The 20957-nt window shown below is 32.6% G+C and overlaps 1 pseudogene; it reads left to right on the forward strand.

Annotated features, from left to right (window-relative positions):
- LOC110656455 (uncharacterized) overlaps positions 1-19483 on the forward strand; it is a 42684-nt pseudogene extending 23201 nt beyond the window's left edge.
- Positions 19484-20957: the final 1474 nt, after the last annotated feature.

Consider the following 20957-nt stretch of genomic DNA (forward strand, 5'->3'; position numbering starts at 1 on the left):
TTTGCATTTGAGGTCATAATTATATGTTTAACAGTTATTACTAATTTTGGGCTAGATCTTTTGCCTAAATCTTTTTTCCTTTTATCAGAAATTTATCCCAAAAATAATTATGAAGTTGCATAGTTGACAATTATCCACTTGATTTACTTAGCATGAATTAAGCAACATTATTGTAATGGTCAGCAATGCTCAAGAAGCTAGATATCAGGTCTCCTGTGTTGATAAACAAATTTGTTACTAAAAATTTGTGTACTGATGTTGATTGTTGATGGCTTTAACAAATTAAATTATCCCAAATGCAAAGCATCTTTTTTCTATGAATTGAGAAACTAAAATATTGGTTAGCGTATGCCTAAAGTCTCTATAATGAGTGTTCTTCCTCTTATAAGCAAATTGGACTCGGAATTTGTTGAGCGTAGAGAAAATGGTTATTGCTGTCGAACGATGTGACAATCGAAATCCAAATGCTTTGTAAATTCGTGAAACACCAGATTTTCGGAAATATGCACAGCAGCTTTATTTTCACAAAACAACTGGATGGGAAGAACAAATGGAAGCTGAAAATCTTGCAACAAGTAAGATATCCACTGAAGCTTACAAATTGTCGTGGCCATGCTTCGATATTTGGCTTCTGCGATTAACTTACTAACCGTGAATTGCTTCTTTGATTTCAATGAAACCAATGACTGTCCAAGAAAAATGCAATACCCTGTTAATGATTTCCTTGTAATAGGGCATGTAGCCCAATCTGTGTCACAATATGCACGAACATGGAGCTCTGTGTCAGTAGGGAAAAACAGCCCTTTAGCCGGTGTTCCCTTCAAGTATCATAGGAGTGTTTGTAGGGCATCCCAATGTGACTTTTGTGGATGTTGGCGAAATTGCTTGAGATTTTGGACAACATACGAAATGTTAGGGCGTGTGAGGTTCAAGTAAAGCAAACGACCAACAATTCGTCGATACTCCTCTGGATTGGAAATGGATTCATTAGATTCATCATCAAGCTTCAAGTTTTTATCCATAGGGAATTCCTTAGACTTGCAATTCAATAAGCCAACATCAGAAAGGATATTTAAAATGTATTTCTGCTGATTCAAAAATAATCCAGAGGTAGAACGAGTAATTTCAACACCAAGGAAATACTTGGCATAGCCAAGATCCTTGATAATAAAAGATTGATGTGGATAGTCCTTGACAGGAAGAATAAAAGATTCTTTAATACCAGTAATAAGAACGTCATCAACATAAACAAGGAGAGCAAGAAAATTATTACCCGAACCCTTGTGAATAGGCAGTTGTCATGTGGAGATTCAGTAAAACCATAAGAACAGAGTTTAGAAGTCAACTCCTTATTCCACTGTCGGCCAGCTTGTTTAAGACCATAAAGTGATTTACGTAAGTGACAAACTTGCCCTAGCTAAGCTTTAAAATAGCCATCAGGTGGTTTCATGTACAATTCTTCATCAATGTAGCTATGTAAATACACATTATCAATATCTAACTGATGTATGAATCAATTCCGAGTAGCTTGGAAATCTTCGCAACAACCGTTTTTGCAACAAGAGAAAACTTGCTTTATAATCTGATAGAGAAGTAAGCTCCCATGTGCCATTCTGTTCTAACGCAACAAGCTCTTTTCCCATAGCATCAATCCATTTAGGGTCAGATTTAGGTTGAGAATAAGTTGTGATACATTAGCAACAAATGTGAGATAAGGAGGGTGAAAAACAGGGTGAGAAAAGGATGGATTACCTGAGAAGGAGCTATGAACTGATCTGCCATCAAAGGAAAATTGCGTGGGATCCTAGCTAGTGCCTAATGAAGGATGGACAGTAGCCACAAAGTCTTGAAGCCATGCTGGTTTAGTTGTAACTCTGTTGCTTTTACGTATGGGTTGTATAGGAGAAGAAAGTGTATGTGGTGGATTAGACTTTGGTGGATGAATGGATAAAGAAGTAGGTTGTGATAGGATAGTATGTTCAGTAAGAGGAGTAAGAGTTGTGGGGTAAGATACAGGTGTTGATGGTCAAGCAAAAATAGAAATTCAATGGTGTGTTACTTTCGGCCTTTTGTGGAATAAAAAGGAATAGGTGAAGATAAAGATGGGTTGTGTGAATTAGTGGAGGAAGAAAAAGGGAAAATGTTTTCACAAAACGCAACATCTCTGGATATAATAGAAGAATGGGTATGAAGATTATATACTTTGTAGGCCTTCTGACCCCGTGGGTATCCAAGAAAAACACATTTGTGAGCCCTCGGATTAAACTTAGATTTTTTGGTAAAGTGTAAGTTGAGTAACACAAGCAGTTGAAGGTTCATAGGAAGGCATAATCTGGAGCAACACCATTGACGACTTTGAAGGGAGTTTTCCATTTGAGGAGCTTGGTAGGCAATCTATTTATAATAAAAGTTGCAACAAGTAGGGATTTAGTCTAGAATTTGGAAGGAAGATTAGACTGAAACATAAGTGATCGTGCAACTTGAATTAGATGTTGGTGTGTTCATTCCACGACCCCGTTCTATTGTGGAGAATATGCACATGACTTCTGATGTATAATTCCTCGCATTTGAAACAATTTGTGACATGAAGAGTTAACAAACTCACTCCTATTATCGCTGCGAATGTGCTTCACTATGGCTTGATATTGAGTTTGGACAAGGTTGAGAAAAGTAATGAGAGCATTATGCGTCCAGCTTTTATCTTGTAGCAAATAGGTCCATATTGCACGATTTTAATCATCCACAATAGTTAGCATGAATCTTGCTCCTGTGATGGATGGGACTCAGTATGGACCCCATAAATCCACATGTACTAGCTGGAAAGAAGAAATAGATCGTGTTGTACTTGGTGGAAAATGTAGTCGATGTTGCTTAGACAAATGACATACATCACAAGCATTAAAATCTGTGTGAGAGTCAACTAGAGTGATGTGACTAAGAATTGTAGCTGGTACGTAACCCAGCCTATTATGCCATACACAGCTGGAAATAAGGGAGTTTTTATTGATATCTGTATTAGTGTTGTTTGTATTACAACTTGCAATAGTAGGTAGTGGTGGTACAACACCCAAAGTACAACTAGCATGTGAAAACAAATTTGAGTTTTCCATCCTATACAAGCCCCCAACTAGTCTCCCAACAGCAATCACCTCATCAGTCCATCGGTCCTACATGACACATTGTGCAGGTGAGAGAGATTAGAAGGTTAGACTGGGTAAAAAGTTGGCCAATAGATAAAAGATTGTGCTTAAAATTTGGAAGATAATAAAATTTGTTAGCTTTAATTTTGGGTGTAAAATCACAGAACCTATTTGAGCTATGTATTGCTTGGATCCACAGGAAGGTACACGGGTTTGTTACTAATAAAGATTTCATTAGAATCAAACAAAGTTGGGTCAGAATCATGTGATTTGAATCTCCAGTATCAATGATCCATTCACCTCTACAATTATTTTCAAAACCAAGAAAACATTGGTTTATATCCATGCCTGCGACACCAGCAAATCCAAAGAACGGAGGATTAACACCATCATTCATCTTACCCTTCATGTATCTGATCACCTCTTGTTGAACTGCGTTTGCAAAATATTTATTCCACTCATCACCATGCTTGGCTGAGTTAGATGTCTCAACTTCATCTAATGGCGTATCTTGCACTGCCACATATGCTTGTGGTTTGTTGTACTTCTTCTATTTGAAATCTTGGAACCATTCAGGGTACCCGTTGAGCTTGAAGCATGTATCCCTTACATGCCATGGTTTGTGAAGTAATTGCAATATCGATCCTCCTTCTCCCTTTTCTTGGTAGATGACATTTTATTGCTAAAGTCTTTCTTGACATGACTGCCCTTGGCCATCATAGCCACATTATCTCCTGTATCTACATTATTCTGATATACTTCTCTTTTCTTCTCCACTCGTAGAGCCATGGAGTAAGCCTTGTCAATATTCAGTGAAGGATCTATGAGCAAAATTTGGTTCTTCACATTATCATAGGGTTCACCAAGTCCCTATCAGGAATTGAATTAACTTCTCATCGTTATCATAATCGGCCATGGCTTTCATAGCACCACAAGCACAAGCACCATAAGTGCATACTAGAAATGGTTTCAAACACTGTAATTCATCCCATAGTTTCTTCAGCTTAGTAAAACACATAACCAAAGACATGTTACCCTGTGAAAAAAGACGGATCTCACGCTTCATGTTGTATGGTAATGGACCATTACTCTCACCAAAACGCTGTTCTAGCTCAGTCCGTAGGTCTTTCGCACTATTCATATACAAAAATGCTCTTGCCAATTCCTTTGAAATAGCATTCAAGATCCAAGCAATCACTATACAATCCACACACTTCCATTTCTCATACAATGGAGATTTTTCATCGGGTTTTTCAATTTTTCCCGTAACAAACCCCAATTTATCTTTTGCACATAACGCTATTATCATAGATCTACTTCATGCCAAATAGTTTGATCCATTGAGAGGTGCACTTACCAGATTCATGCTCATTGTTAGAACTTTGTAAGCGAAATGCCTCTTCCATCGACTGATCTGCCATTGTTCTGTTTGAACTACCCGATTCCATTATCAAGATTCACCGTAGCTTTATAAGTAAAAAAACCAGTAAGAAGGGAAATATCTACATAGGAAAAATATGCTCTGATACCATGTTAAATGCATAGAAAAAGGATTATTGAGAGAATGAAAAATCATATTGATTTAGTAACTTGCTAGTGTTTATATATAGCATGCATAACAGTGAGCCATAACAAACAAACTCTATGACTGCTCTGACTCCAGCTCAGATTCTAACTACCTAACAATAACAACTTTCTCCTACCAATTATAACTTAAATATATTCTATAGAATTCAATATTTAGGAGGGGCCATTGAATTTTTGGCTTTACTGTATGTACAAGAAAGATGAATAATTTTTCATTGCCCGATCCTCATTATGAATTTTTCTTGCTTTGTAGATTACCTGTACACTTTAAATTATCTATTTGGCAATTCTTATTATGTGAATTTGATATTGCTTTCCTCTACAAAGCTATAGTTTTGAAAAGTGTGGATATAGGACTCGTCTCCTCACTAGTTCTATGATCCTAATTCTGCTTATTCAAGTGTCCTTGGTGGTGATGTAGGATTTATTAAAGATTTTAGGACTACCTATTTTAGGAAGAAGTATAAGAAGTAAAGTCTTATTTTATTTTGGAAGTTTGTGTTAATTTTACATTCATAATTAGTATTGGATTAATATTTTCTTGTTTAGGGTTCCTAATCCTAATACTTGTAGGATTACAAATACTCTATATATACTTGTCTTCTAGGTATTTTGAGGAGAATTTTTCTATGATTGACAATTGATTTGAGTATTAACAAAAAAGAGGGAACAAAAAAATAAAGGGAAATGACCATAAAGTATAAACTCCTTTTTTTATCATTATAAACCCCCTTGACATTATGTAAAATTTGCATTCACATTCTTGTTTATGGAAAGTGAATTAAGCAGTCCACTTTAGTCCTTCCATTACATTTTAGTTCATCACTTTTTACGTAAAATAACTTCTTAGTTCCTCACTATTCGATTTTTTAGGGATGAAAAAGTAATTTTATTTGAACATTCAAGGACTAAAATTTAATTCAAAATAAAATCTTAGGGATAAAGTTTATAATATTTTAAGTAATGGCAAATTGTTAAGAAATTTAAAAGAAGACTATTTAATTCAATTTTGAAAATGCAAGGACATAAGTGTGAATATTGGACAAAGTCAGGGAGATCTTTTGTAATTTTCCCAAAAATAAAATAATTATTGGCATTATAATGTACATTAGAAATAAGATTATATGTAAGAACCCTAGTGTAGGGTTTAGACTGATTAGGATGTACAAGATTCCAGCTAGCATGTCCATTCAACCTTGGTAATCTTGTACACTTTGAACTGCCTAGTTACGGTTTTGCTCATGCTGGGGGCCTGGCCCTCCTCCCTCTACTAATTTGTATAGCAGAAGGAAATGCAACATAACCTTCCTACTCTACTTCACTCTCTCTCTCTCTCTCTCTCTCTCTCTCTCTCTCTCTTTCTCTACAAGTGTATTATTTTGTGTTGGTCATCTAGCAAAGGGATGTCTAAACCATTTCTTATTTACAGGGCAAGCTAAAGGTGTATTATTTGAAGATGATGGTGATGGATATGAATTCACCAAGGGTGGATATTTGCTTACACATTATGTTGCTGAACGTCAAAATTTAGTTGTTAGAGTTTCTGAAACAGAAGGGTCTTGGAAGAGGCCGCAGAGACGTTTGCAAGTGCTATTATTGCTTGGTGGAGGTGCTGTGGTATATCCTTTTTACTCAAGAGAGACTGGCTTGTTAGCATTGCCTTTAATTTGCCATCTGATTTGAAATATTTTGCAAAACTTATTTAATCTGTTCAAGCAAATTGAAGCATGGGGCAGGGATGGATGTGTTGTGATAATTTGGATGCCTTCAGAACTTGATGTTTCTAAGTTGGTATCAACAAGCAAGAAACAATATAGGAGTCATTTAGGTAATATTTCTTCTGTGGAGCTGTTAGCCTGCCTTCTCATCCTCCTTTGCCTTCTCTTTTTGGTTCCCATACATGCAGTTTGATTAAGATCTATTTTAATATTACTATAATTTTCTTCATTAACACTATTTTGATGCATTATATTGATGGCATAATTATCTTCTTCCAATAATTATGTGCAAGCAAAACATTTGGGGTGAACTACTCATTCTTTTTGCTGTATTCTTTCATTATACTTCAGTTGTCCAACTCCAAATTCTTAGTCTCTGTACTACTGATTTTTTTTTTTTTTGTAATATACTTTTTGTTTTGTTTCTTGAATTGCCATTGCTATGATATTATGATGAGCATATATATTTTGAAATTTTGAATTCTTAGTTCAAAGCTGCCTATTCTTCTTCTTCCTTTTTCCCCCTTCTTTTGTCCCTAGGCTCTTTTAGCAATAAGATTTAGATTTTTCTGTGGGGTTATGTTGTATTGCAGGCTTTGACTTGAGATAAAATCTTTTATGGGCTTTATGGTTGATGGATTTTGGGTTCCAATTTATAGGATGAATCGGTTTTCCACAGTTAAATGCTGTTAAAATAGGCAGAAATTTAGTTAAGGATTTAGATTTTGCTATGGTTATATATTGTATTGCAAATCAATTAGGGATTTGCACATCAATTACGGATTTAAAGACTCAATGTAAAGCTTAAAATAAATTGTCTAATTCCCTGCATTTTCATTTGAGACTTCATTGGAAAATGTGGAAGGTTTGGAGAAAAAATAATATTTTGTCTATTCTAATATTTAAATTTGGCAAATCTTGTTTACTAATAAAAGACTTAGAAGTTCACATTTTTTTTATGTGGATGAATATGTCTTAGAAATGATATGTTTCAATAGCTCTACCAGCATGATTTATTGTAGTTGCTAGACCTTTAAGAGTCCTTTTTTCATTTATATTATAGTTGTTTCTCTTATCAATTATCTCTCTTGCTTCTTTTTTTTATTGGATATTTACTAAATCATTTTTTTTTCATAAATAAATTTACTAATGAATACTGAACTTCAAATATTCCTATATATTAATTGTGAACTTTTTAGGTGTCATGTTGTTTGCTCATTGTTCAATGCAGAAAGTTGTAAGCATATCCCAGATATTAAAGAGGTTTCAGGACCAAAGGACGCAGAGCTTTCTAAAATCCCTATTGAACTGAAATGTGGTTATTGGATTGTTAAAATAGTTCCCTAGATTGGGGGTAGGATTATTTCCATGGAGCACCATCCTTCAGGTAATGATCGTATTTTGGTGAGAGCAGTTGAGGAACAAATTATAATTGTATCTTTCTGTTCATGTGAGACTATACATTTATTTATCTTGTTGGCAATCAATCAATGGCATTATATTCCTATCCATTTAGAAGTCTTTGTGAAATTTGAGAATGATAAAATTAAGAATTTCTTGTGTCAATATTATTTAATTATACATTAGGTGATGAGGTATTTGATTCCCATTTTGTTGATGACGACAACAGGAACAAAGTGGCTTCATGGCAGGATTGAGATTGATGGATATGAAGAATATATTGGTACTGAGTACCGATCAGCAAGATGCTTTGAGGAATACAAGGTCATTGAGTAAGTTGCTATGAAATCAATCCAACTTTGAATATTTGTTTTCTAATACAAACATGATTTTAGAGTACATTTTTTTTCTACGTGATAAATTGAAGGATGTGAGATAATTACTTATGAAATCATGTTATACTGTTCTACCAGAGAAATATTTTTAGATTGGTGGCATAGGCAACAAGAAGCTAAAGGGGAAAAATAAAATTAAGCAATCCGAAAGCTTAGAATTAAAGGAGGGTTTTTAAGTGCCTATTTGGCATTGAGGTTAGAAAGCTAAAACTATTTTTCAAAAAAAAATAAAACCCATTTTAGATGCTGTTAAAAAAAATTGTTTGGAAAAAACTGTTTTGTTATTTTAGTATTCTTATGATTAAAACTTATCATATTTAATTTTAAATTATTTTTTAATACTTTCTAACTTGTATTTTTAAAAAAGTGTTTCTCAACAGCAACTTCAACTATAATGCCAAATAGGCCCTAAGTAACAGATTTGGAAATGGTTTCGAACTTGAAAACAGCATAGTGGAATCAGATTGAATTGATCCAAAATGGGCCAAATCGGCCACCAATTTCATGAATTTTTCAAAAACTATCAACAACATGACAATATGACATATATAAATTTAAATTACTGGTGTAAAACTTTTTGTAATTTGGTGATGTTTTTGTTTCTCCTGGCATGGTATTTCCTTCTTCCATTGAAATTGTTATGCTGCCCTTCTTTCTCCTCCTTCGCCTTTGGAGATAATCAAAATAAACACTGCTTTTGGGGAAATTTTACTTTTCAATAGTTGTCTACTTGAAAATAATTACAATATGTCTCCCTTGCTCCTGCTTTATGTTATGTACTAGCTACACACTCAGTTTTAGCAAAATTTATTTTCTTGTAGGTGGGATTTTAGGCATGCAGGTGAGGATGAATATCTGATATTAGAAGGTGATATTGGTGGGGGATTGGTTCTTCAATGGAAGATATCTATTCAAAAAGATGATCCAAAGATTCTTCATATCGACTCTAGTACTATAGCCCAGAAAGTTGGAGCTGGTTCAGGTGAATTTTCCAAGTTAGATTGAAAGATTCTTTTTCAATGATTTTGTTCATTATTTCTGACAGCATTAGTAATTCTGTAACAGTTTGAATCTAATAATTATAAAATCCCTTTCATTTTGCTTTCTGTGTAACCCATCGACAACATTTGCAATTGAATTAAGCTAATTGGGTGACAGAATGCCAAAATAATGAATTTACTCTACATTGTCATCAAATATCCATCAAATTGTTTGCTTAATGCTTAGCTTGCCATGTTTCTCATGTATGTATATAGATTCTACAGGATAGCAGCATTACCTATCTGGGTTATTGTTGATCCCACATTTAGACATCTATTCAATTTTACTTCTGTCTATTTAACTCGAGTTTTGGCATAAGTCAAGCCAACCAAATGAGAGATTCTCTCTCTCTCTCTCTCTTTCTCTCTCTCTCCACCCAGACTTCATGGCCTGCCCCTCCTCCCACCATTGTTTTAAATAACATGATAGCCATTATTTACAAGTGTCATGGGATATCATTTGATCGTATGCTTGTATAAAGTGTTTGGCTTAGCTTATAAATTAGTTTATAAATACCTAATGTTTATATGTTAATATGAGCTTATATGCATTTAAAATTTTAAGCAGTTATTTATTTGGTTAGAGTGCTTATAAATGGCTGATAAGTAGCTAACATGTTAGGTAAATGAAAAAATATGGCAATGTGCAGTACATGTTTTCTTGGAGTTTATTCTGCAAATAAATTCTTGCAATTAAAGTCACAATGCATTTTATTGTTATTACAAAATGGCAATTGTTCTCATGAGAAAGTGATTGAAAATTTTCATTTTTGTCTATTTGCTTATTTGAGTCATCTTCATTTTTCTTCTTGCTTGGTGCTTCTCTTGTATGTCTGGGTTTTTTCTCTCTTTCTTTTGATCACTATTATTTTATATGGAAAAAAAATGATGATGCCTACTTCTTGTTGTTGCTGTAAATTTTGTGATGTAGGCTAGTTTGCTTGAAAGTACATCCAACCTTTACTGTCTTACATCCCATAGAAACTTTTGTCTCATTCACTTCTATTGATGGATCGAAGCATGAAATTTGGCCTGAATCTGGAGATCGATTTTATGAAGGGAATCTTCTGCCAAATGGTAGTTATACTTTTTCTTTTTTGTTTTGCTTTTGCAATTTTATGAATTCTTTTGTTTTTTTTTTTTTTCCTTTTTATGGAAAAAAGTGAAAGCATAAGCGAAATAAAAGAAAACTTGGACTAAAAACAAAAAAAAAAGTTGGTCAAAAACAATGTTTCTGTTAATTAACAACTTCTGTCTTGGATGATGAACAGGCCTTACATGGATTTGGTAGCTTGTCTTACCTTTTAGAAATTCAAATATGGTCATAAGTTTGCATATAAAACTACTTGTCCCATATTAAATGCTTCTATCATTGATCATGGATATAAATCCACACTAGTTCATTCCAGCTGATGATATGGTGTACGTAAGTGATGATTTTTCAAGCTCTTCCAAAGCTGAAATCATTAAAATGCATGTAATGTGCTAATACACAATTGGCCTTTTTCTTATACCTAATAATCAATATATTGATGATATGCAATGGTCAAAAATTATTTAAAAGTTAAACTGCATTTTCACTGAATGCAGGGTCATCTTTTGTTGCACTAGTATTATTTAATGCAATGCAAAAGTCAGGGAGTGGTGTAATTAGACCTAATTTCAGTCAATGGAAATGTCCTTAAATGTAGCTTTATAACTTTATGTTCATGTAGACTTGAATATTAACTTTTCCTTCCTGCTACCTTCTTTTTCTTCTTCTTGAAAGCCGGATGCCTTATTTTTTTTGTTTGAGAAGTCTTCTAGAATTACATGCATGAGCATGAGACAATCTTGAAATATTATGTACATATTAATTTGTTCATGGTTTCTCATTTTAGGAGAATGGATGCTTGTTGATAAATATCTTGGTATTGGATTAGTCAACCAATTTAACATCAAAGAGATTGTCACGACCCAAAATTCTAAATCGTGACCGGCGCATAATTTAAGTATTCTTAAATCATGCAAGCCTTATCAGAGTATCTTGAATGAATATATTGTCACTTACTAATCCCAAAAATAGACAAAATTCAATTAAATAAAATGCTGAATAAACATCATAAATATCCCATAGGTAAACTGCGGAGTCTCTACAGATTTCAATAAAAACTTAAACTGTTCAATAAACTAAACTAATTATTAGCCCGAGAAAACATGAATTCGGGCATACCATGATAATAAATCAAAGTTGTCCCTCTCCAGAAAATGGACTGAATATTTGGATCACCGCGAATTCTACCGATCTAAAACAGATAATGCATGAGAAAAACGTAGTTTGAGCTAGATGCTCAGTGAATGATAATTACAGCACACAACGGAATAGGAACAGGCAGACGCTTGATTAATTTCACAATAAATTTCTATTCAATAAAATCATGCTCATGCTGTCAAAATCATTAATAAAATAACTTCATAAAAATATAAATATAAAAGAAATTCATTCAATAAAAATTTTATGGTACAGTGCACCAGGGTGATGATACCCCACATCACCAAAGGCCAGATGGTAAGCGCGCTACCAGATATTAGATACCTTCCTCCTCCTTCACAGATATCAATGCATATAATACTAATGCAAACCATAAACTGCAATGATGCATGACTCGACAATGCAACCTAATACCGTGATAGTCCACACGGCGGGGCCAGATAACAGAAACAGATACTGGGCACAGGTACCAATTCAAAACAGAAAATCAATTTGTACAAATCAATCAAAATCAATAAAAAATTTCAGATAGCAAATAATAACTGATAGTGCAATTCCAATAGTGTATTTCAATAGTTTCAGAGAGTCAATAAAATCAAATCAATCTCAAATCAATTCAATAAAATCAAATCAATCTCAAATCAATTCAATAAAATCAAATCAATCTCAAATCAATTCAGTAACACATCAGTAAATTTTATAGTCAAATATCAATCAATATAAATACATTAAAGGCTGCTCTTAATCCTAATGGATCTAATGCAGAGATAGTTGACAAAATCAATTATTTAATCAAAATTGAAATAAAATTCAATAATAAAATAAAACTGTAGAAAATCACATATAAAATATTTGTTAAAATATTGATTTAAAATTTCATTTAATAACAAACTTAATGCTAAGAAATTTTAAAAGGGACTAAAACGATGCCATGTACTATAATTATCACTCACCTGAAACTTCCAAGACAGTAGTTATTTTCAATTAAAGAGAGACAATTTCAGCTGTCAGAATGAATATTTGAATCTCCTACATACCCAAAATATTAAAGGAAATATCAAATAATAATAAAATATAATAACTTTTATTTATATATATATTTGCGGATTGGATTAGTGGCGAAAGAACAGGACGAAGTGCACGTGGATGAAAAGTTTATATATATATATATATATATATATGTAAACGTGAACGGGACGTCATGGGATGAAGACGTCGTGGGACAAATAGCTTGCGGATTTCTCACGTGCACGGGACGTCGTGGGATGAAGACGTCGTGGGACATATAGCGTGCGGGTTTCTGTGCATGTTATACTGATTGATATATATATATATATATATATATATATATATATATATATATATATATGTAAATGTGAACGGGACGTCGTGGGATGAAGACGTCGTGGGACAAATAGCTTGCAGATTTCTAACGTGAACGGGACGTCGTGGGATGAAGACGTCGTGGGACAAATAGCTTGCGGGTTTCTGTGCATGTTATACTGATTGATATATATATATATATATATATATATATATATATATATATATATATATATATATATAATAATCAATTATTGTTCAATAATAATTATGATTAATCTAATTTAATATCAATTATTAAAAAAAATAAATTTATAGGGTAGTTGTAACAGATCAAGAAAAGAAAATAAAATTAGATTCACCCATTATTGAACAAAGAATGAGAATTTTTACCTTGAAAATAGAATCGAAAGTGATGAATAGAGGAGTAAAAATTTAGGGATTCTCTGTTGAGAGTATTTGATAGAAAAAGGAGGTGACAAACAGGTTTTGAGAGCAAAGTTTAGCAAAAGAGATGATTAGGATATATATATATTTCAAGAGTTCTATTAGGTGTAGAATGGAAATAGAGTTATTATTGAACTGGGTTGTTCAGATTGCAGATATATATTTAATTTCAAAAATAAAAAAAAATAAGTAGACCATCTAATAAAATATATATATATATTTTTTATAAATATATTAAATTATTGTTAGCTAATTAAAATAAAATAATAATAAATAATAAATGTATATGGGTTTCCACATACTTCCCCCCTTAAAAAAAATTCGGTCCCCGAATTTGAATAGACAAAATTCTAACCTGAAGAATCAAATAAGTGAGGATATTTGGCTCGCATTTCAGATTCTGCCTTCCATGTGGCCTCACTGCTTGAGTGATTATGCCACAAGACTTTGATCAAAGCTACTTCCTTAGACCGGAGTTTCCTAATTTGTCGATCTAAAATCTTTACTGGTTGTTCCTCATATGACATATCATCCCTAATTTGCATGGTTTGAGGTTGTAAAATATGAGATGGATCTGGTACATACTTCCTAAGCATAGAAATATGGAAAACTGGATGTACATGTGCAAAACCAGGTGGAAGGGCTAAACGGTAAGCAACTGCTCCAATTCTCTCCAAAATTTCAAATGGACCAACAAAACGAGGGCTAAGCTTCCCTTTCTTCCCAAACCTTATGATTCCTTTCATAGGGGAAACTCTCAGAAATACATGATCACCAATCATAAATTCTACATCTTTACGCTTAGGATCAGCATAACTTCTCTGTCGACTTTGAGCAGTCAAAAGTCGATCACGAATTAGTCGAACCTTCTTTGAAGTTAATTGTATCAACTCTGGTCTAGTAAGCCTTCTTTCTCTAACTTCATCCCAACAAACCGGTGACCTACACTTTCAACCATATAATGCCTCATATTGAGCCATCTCTATACTTGCCTGATAACTGTTATTATAAGCTAACTCCACTAAAGGCAAATGATGATCCCAACAGCCACCAAAATCCATAACGCATGCACGAAGCATGTCCTCTAATGTCTGTATGGTCCTTTCTGACTGTCCATCCGTCTGAGGGTGAAAAGCAGTACTAAAGTCTACTCGTGTTCCTAAAGCTTCTTGGAATTTCTTCCAAAATCGAGAAGTAAACTGAGTACCACGATCAGATACAATGGAAACTGGAACTCCATGAAGACTAACAATCTTGTTTATATACAACTGTGCAAGTTTAGCAAAGTCATATGTAGTCTTCACAGGAAGGAAATGAGCAGATTTTGTCAATCTGTCCACTATCACCCATATTGCATTGTAACCACCTCGTGTACTAGGTAAACCCACAACAAAGTCCATGGCAATATGCTCCCACTTCCACTCGGGGATAGGCAATGGCTGAAGTAACCCAGATGGTCTCTGATGTTCTGCCTTAACCTGCTAACAAGTCAAACATTTAGCAACAAAGTCTGCAATATCCCTCTTCATACCACCCCACCAATAATGCTCCCTTAAATCATGGTACATCTTAGTTGAACACAGGTGTACTGTAAAGGTAATGGTGTGCCTCCTCCATGATTTCTCTTCTCAACTCATCAACATTGGGGACACAAAGTCTAGTGTCATAACGAAGAACTCCATCATCATTCAACATGAATCCTTGAGCTTGGTCTTGATGAATATTATCTATAATCTCACACAGCTGAGAATCCCTCTTTTGAGCAGCCTTAATTCGATCAATCAAGATAGGCCTAACTCGAAAATGTGCTAAGAATGATCCAGCTATGATTTCAAACTCTACTCCTTGATCTAGCAACCCATGTAATTCACCAATCAGAGGCCTCATCTTGGTAGATATATGGGCTAAACTACCAGAAGACTTCCTGCTTAGAGCATCAGCCACTACATTAGCTTTTCCAGATGATATCAGATAGTGCAATCATAATCCTTCAAAGAATTCTACCCATCTCCTTTGCCTAAGATTAAGATCACGTTGGTCAAATATGTATTTGAGACTTTTGTGGTCAGTGAAGATTTCACAAGTCTCACCATACAGATAGTGCCTCCATTTTCAAAGCAAAAATTATCGACCATTTCCAAATCATGAGTTGGATAATTCTGCTCGTGCCTTTTCAACTGACGAAGCATATGCAATAACCCGTCCATGTTGCATCAAAACACATCCTAAACCAATCCTAGAAGCATCACAATATACTACATAACCCCCTGATCCAGATGGAAGGGCTAACACTGGTGCTGTAGTTAAACGAGTCTTAAGCTCCTGAAAACTTTTTTCACAAGCCTCAGACCACTGAAATTTCACATTCTTCTATGTCAACTTAGTTAAAGGTGCTGCAATATGAGAGAAGTCTTGAACAAACCGTCTATAATACCCTGCTAAACCCAAGAAACTACGAATCTCTGACACAGTTGTGGGTCTAGGCCAATGAAGCACTGCCTCAACTTTCTTCTTATCAACGCACACCCCATCCTTAGATACTGTATGGCCTAGGAAAGCCACACTATCTAACCAAAACTCACATTTTGAGAACTTGGCATATAGCTTGTGTTCTCGTAAGGTCTGAAGGACAATTCTCAAATGCTGCTCATGCTCCTCCTTACTCTTTGAGTACACTAGAATGTCATCGATGAACACTATAACAAATTGATCTAAGAAAGGCTTGAAAACTCTATTCATGAGATCCATAAAAGCGGCCGGAGCATTGGTAAGACCAAAAGACATTACAAGAAATTCATAGTGTCCATACCTAGTCCTAAAGGCCGTCTTGAGTATGTCTTCTTTCTTGACCCTCAATTGATGATACCCAGATCGAAGATCAATCTTGGAAAAATACTTTGCACCTTGAAGTTGGTCAAACAGGTCATCTATGCGTGGAAGAGGATACTTATTACGCACAGTTACCTTATTCAATTGCCTATAATCAATGCACATTCTCAAAGACCCATCCTTCTTCCGTACAAATAACACAGGAGCACCCCATGGAGAAACACTAGGGCGAATGAACCCCTTATCTAGTAGGTCTTGTAGTTACTCCTTCAACTCCTTAAGTTCTGCAGGTGCCATACGATAAGGTGGCATAGATATGGGCTCAGTTCCAGGGACTAAGTCTATACTAAACTCTACCTCTCGCTCCGGGGGTAAACCTGATAAATCTTCTGGAAACACATCAGGAAACTCCTTAACCACTACAACATTCTCCAAACCTGCACCTTCTACCTGAACATCTCTAACATAAGCTAGATACCCTTTACACCTCTTTCGCAATAATCGTCTAGCACTCACTACAGAGATAAGATTACTAGAGGCTATACTGTGATCTCCCTGAAATTAAAATTCTGCCTCCCCAGGAATTTTAAGGAGTACAACTTTATTATAATAATCCAATGAAACGTGATAAGTGGCTAAACAATCCATGCCTAAAATCACATTAAACTCAAACATATCTAAAGAAACAAGATCTACAACTAATTCCCTATCTCCAATGTGAATTATACATCCCCTATACACCATATCAGTGTCTATTGCGTTCCTCATAGGTGTTGATACAGATGAAGGAAACTCTAACAAAGTAGGTGGTGTACTAAATATCATGGAAAAGTATGGAGAAACAAAAGAATGGTTGTGCCCCAGTCTTAGCCATAGGCGTCTGTTAAGATGTCTGATTAATAGTTTGAGATGGTACCTCCCTTGTTGGATCAAGGTTTGCACCATTAAGACCCTTGACCCAAGCTCTCCTCTTACGTTTAACAGTCTCAGGCACTTATTTATTTTAATAAACAAGTATTAAATTTGAAAATGTGAGCCAAATTAAGACAGGTGAAAAGGATAAGAAGGACGCAGACATCTAAAGCAATGATAAACTGAAAAGACGTTAAGGATCCTATGCTCCGCAAGTTTACTAGACCTTAACCGAGCTCTGATACCAACTTTGTCACGACCCAAAATTCTAAATCGTGACCGGCGCATAATTTAAGTATTCTTAAATCATGCAAGCCTTATCAGAGTATCTTGAATGAATATATTGTCACTTACTAATCCCAAAAATAGACAAAATTCAATTAAACAAAATGCTGAATAAACATCATAAATATCCCATAGGTAAACTGCGGAGTCTCTACAGATTTCAATAAAAACTTAAACTGTTCAATAAACTAAACTAATTATTAGCCCGAGAAAACATGAATTCGGGCATACCATGAGAATAAATCAAAGTTGTCCCTCTCCAGAAAATGGACTGAATATTTGGATCAGCTGCAGAATTCTACTGATCTAAAATAGATAACAGACAGAGAAAACGTGGTTTGAGCTAGATGCTCAGTGAATGATAATTATAGCACACAACGAAATAGGAACAGGCAGACGCTTGATTAATTTCACAATAAATTTCTATTCAATAAAATCATGCTCATGCTGTCAAAATCATTAATAAAATAACTTCATAAAAATATAAATATAAAAGAAATTCATTCAATAAAAATTTTATGGTAGAGTGCACCAGGGTGATGATACCCCACATCACCAAAGGCCAGATGGTAAGCGCGCTACCAGATATTAGATACCTTCTTCCTCCTTCACAGATATCAATGCATATGATACTAATGCAAACCATAAACTGCAATGATGCATGACTCGACAATGCAACCTAATACCGTGATAGTCCACACGGCGGGGCCAGATAACAGAAACAGATACTGGGCACAGGTACCAATTCAAAACAGAAAATCAATTTGTACAAATCAATCAAAATCAATAAAAAATTTCAGATAGCAAATAATAACTGATAGTGCAATTCCAATAGTGTATTTCAATAGTTTCAGAGAGTCAATAAAATCAAATCAATCTCAAATCAATTCAATAAAATCAAATCAATCTCAAATCAATTCAATAAAATCAAATCAATCTCAAATCAATTCAATAAAATCAAATCAATCTCAAATCAATTCAGTAACACATCAGTAAATTTTATAGTCAAATATCAATCAATATAAATACATTAAAGGCCTGTTCCCGGAATCCTAATGGATCTAATGCAGAGATAGTTGACAAAATCAATTATTTAATCAAAATTGAAATAAAATTCAATAATAAAATAAAACTGTAGAAAATCACATATAAAATATTTGTTAAAATATTGATTTAAAATTTCATTTAATAACAAACTTAATGCTAAGAAATTTTAAAAGGGACTAAAACGATGCCATGTACTATAATTACCACTCACCTGAAACTTCCAAGACAGTAGTTATTTTTAATTAAAGAGAGACAATTTCAGCTGTCAGAATGAATATTTGAATCTCCTACATACCCAAAATATTAAAAAAAATATCAAATAATAATAAAATATAATAACTTTTATTTATATATACATTTGCGGATTGGATTAGTGGCGAAAGAACAGGACGAAGTGCATGTGGATGAAAAGTTTATATATATATATATATATATATATATATATATATATATATATATATATATATATATATATAATCAATTATTGTTCAATAATAATTATGATTAATCTAATTTAATATCAATTATTAAAAAAAATAAATTTATAGGGTAGTTGTAACAGATTAAGAAAAGAAAATAAAATTAGATTCACCCATTATTGAACAAAGAATGAGAATTTTTACCTTGAAAATAGAATCGAAAGTGATGAATAGAGGAGTGAAAATTTAGGGATTCTCTGTTGAAAGTATTTGATAGAAAAAGGAGGTGACAAACAGGTTTTGAGAGCAAAGTTTAGCAGAAGAAATGATTAGGATATATATATATTTCAAGAGTTCTATTAGGTGTAGAATGGAAATAGAGTTATTATTGAACTGGGTTGTTCAGATTGCAGATATATATTTAATTTCAAAAATAAAAAAAAAATAAGTAGACCATCTAATAAAATATATATATTTTTTTTTATAAATATATTAAATTATTGTTAGCTAATTAAAATAAAATAATAATAAATAATAAATATATATGGGTTTCCACAGAGATCTACAAGTGTTTCGTCCACTGGGGAACTAAAGCAGTTAATCTGGAGCTGTGGTCTAAAGACAGGCCTGTTTCAACGCAATCTCCTCTCATAATTTCTCACCAGCATAAAGTAAGAGGAACCTCTTAGTTGCTTGTATTATCAATTGTACTTATAAAACTTTTCTCAGAATAAGCTGTGCACTATAACACTATGCAACTTAGAATTCTATTATGCAACCAGAAACTACCAAGTATGCGTGTAGAACTTTTTGGGATTACTCAAAGAGATTGCTTTATCTACAAACAATTAGATTTCTAGCATGCTTCTTTTTCCCTACTAATCTTTAATATACTAATATTTAATATAGAATTATTTGTTCCTAATTTAAATCTGCACCCATTATTTATTCTAGTCAAATAATTTCATGGTATTTTGCTAAAATTTGAAACAGACTCTTGAATGGATGTGACCTCAACCATTACTAATGTTATTCTGCAGGAGGAAGAAGGCATCTTTGTTGTTTATATATATATATAAAATCCACATTATTGTTTTAGTTGTACATAATCGTGATTTAATTTGTTTTTTATATATAATTTTCAGTTAACTTTTTATATATGATATAATATGATCTTAGTATTAAAATGTTTTAATTATTTAAATAAAAATATTGATTTTAATATTATTTTAATCAATTTATAGATAAAAATATTTATTAATTTAAAATTATTATATTTTATTAGATCATATTTTTATGAAAGTCATATGCTATAAAATTTAATAAAACAATAATGTAATAATAAATTTTAAAAATATAAATGGATGAAGATATTTAAAAAATAAAATAAATTAATAAAAAATAAAAATTTAGCTCATTGAATTAAGTTTATTTAAATTTTTTATTTTATTTTATTTTTTAAAAATTAATTTGCCTATATTATATTTGTTATAATTTAAACTAATATTAACTTGTATGTGATGTTGCATAGCTAGATTAATGTGAAAGAAATTTATTTTTAAAAAATTAAAAATAGGATAATTTTTAAAATGTATTTTGTAGTTTAGTTAATTGTCATTATAAAATTTTTATTTTTATGATATTGATATCTTGAAATTTTACATTGTTATATTATTTAATATAAATAATTTTAAAAAATAAGTATTTTTATTTTTTAAATTATAAATTATATTATATATGTTATAGAAATATTAATTATATATTAAAACATAAATATAAATTTAATCAAATTAATTCATATTAATTATATAATAAATACTCTCAAGTGGTTAATTTCTTTTTTTTTTCTTTTTCATATTTTTTCTCATTTTTATTATTTTAAAAATATAAAACCTATGACAATTTAAAATTAATATTAAGAGGTGTATATCTTTTCATATAAATATGTACAAAAATATAATTAAAATTTCTTATAACCTTATGGTTAAAATTAATAACCTATCAACAACTTAATTAAAATTGACTAATGAATTAAAAATAAAAAATATATCCATAAACATGAGGTTATTAACAAATTAAAATAAATCTACATTTAAATTAAATAGATCTAAGAAAATTAAAATCTCATATAATTATATGTAAAATACACTTTTAATGTAAAAA

Source organism: Hevea brasiliensis, chromosome 18 (assembly GCF_030052815.1).
Source record: "Hevea brasiliensis isolate MT/VB/25A 57/8 chromosome 18, ASM3005281v1, whole genome shotgun sequence".
Taxonomy (NCBI): Eukaryota; Viridiplantae; Streptophyta; class Magnoliopsida; order Malpighiales; family Euphorbiaceae; genus Hevea; species Hevea brasiliensis.